This window comes from Belonocnema kinseyi, chromosome 3, assembly GCF_010883055.1.
Source record: "Belonocnema kinseyi isolate 2016_QV_RU_SX_M_011 chromosome 3, B_treatae_v1, whole genome shotgun sequence".
In the NCBI taxonomy this organism is placed as follows: Eukaryota; Metazoa; Arthropoda; class Insecta; order Hymenoptera; family Cynipidae; genus Belonocnema; species Belonocnema kinseyi.
Genome location: NC_046659.1, coordinates 23,460,738 through 23,461,899, shown reverse-complemented (window position 1 = coordinate 23,461,899; position 1,162 = coordinate 23,460,738). Strand labels below are relative to the sequence as shown.

At 36.1% G+C, this 1,162-nt stretch overlaps 1 protein-coding gene and 1 long non-coding RNA gene across 4 annotated transcripts in view; one reads left to right on the top strand and one right to left on the bottom strand.

The window, feature by feature from the left end:
- LOC117170347 (neuronal acetylcholine receptor subunit alpha-7-like) overlaps window positions 1-1,162 on the bottom strand; it is a 1,604,403-nt gene that overhangs the window by 733,514 nt on the left and 869,727 nt on the right. The window lies entirely within an intron of this gene.
- Window positions 1-1,162, top strand: part of LOC117170349 — a 371,702-nt gene that overhangs the window by 187,909 nt on the left and 182,631 nt on the right. The gene's annotated exons all lie outside the window — the stretch shown is intronic.

The following is a 1,162-nucleotide window of genomic DNA, read 5'->3' as shown; positions in this document are numbered from 1 at the left end:
ACCCTTGGTACAGGGACCCTCTATCCGCAACCCGAGGACGCGTTCGGTGGCTTTGTCATAGGCCCTTCGGTTTGATTCTAGAGGAATCAAAAAATATATATAGTGTTAGATTAATTTCGCTAATTTTTGTATTACCTCGTAATTTTGCAAAAATGTTGTTTGTTGTGAGAAAAGGGTGTCGGTTTATTATGAGCCATTAATTTATCGTTAATTTAAAATTAACGCATAAGCGATTAGTTGTATCTTCTTTAATAATTGGTAAAATAGGCGTATCCCTGATCTATTTGTTTTTATTTCAACTCTACTTCATGACAACCAACTCCTGTCCCAAACAAGTAAGGGAAGTCTGTAGTTACTTTTTGAGCTAAACCAGGTAATATGAACTAATCTAACGTTTACTTTTTATTATCGAACCAAATGTTCAAATTACGGAAAATACCTGTTGGCTTTAATTTTGAATTATAAGCGTGCATTGAAAATCAAATGTTTTGGAGTTTTATAGTTAGAAAGTATTTAATTCTGGTTTCATCCGAAATAATATTGAAAAAAAGAACCCGTACCTACACTCATTTTCAAATCAGACGCATTTACATTCACCTTCAAATACATCGTTGCTCTGGCGACATCCAGATTTGCTATTCTATTACCAGCTGCTGTTATGTAGTTGAGTTCGTGCGCCTCTTCTTTTTCCCCTCAACTCTCTTTTTGTTCTGTAGTCGCGCGGTTCACAGACTAGTCGCTTTTTTAAGGCTGTTTCTACTGACGTAAAATCAAAATCAAGTAATTTTTTAATCGTGCTATAAAATCTGCTAATGACTCTGTTATTGCTTGTTTTGCCACATAAAAATGAGATTTTTCCATTGTCTCGAATGGTTTGTGGCGTAAATCGTCATTCATAATTTTTACGGTTTCCTCGTATTTTTGGTCTTTCAGTTTGTCAAGTATAGCTCCAATCTTTTGAAGAACGTTTCCTAGTCATCTCCTTCAAACAATTATTAACGCTACTTGTTCCTCTTATATTCTTTTCTTTGCGGTCCTGCGATTAATTTCTGCTTGGGTTTATACCAGGTGTATACACATGAAACCGGTATTGCCATCTAGCGGCCAGTAGGCACACTTGTAGGCACTGTCGGAACTTACCATTTGTGCTAATTGGCGTATT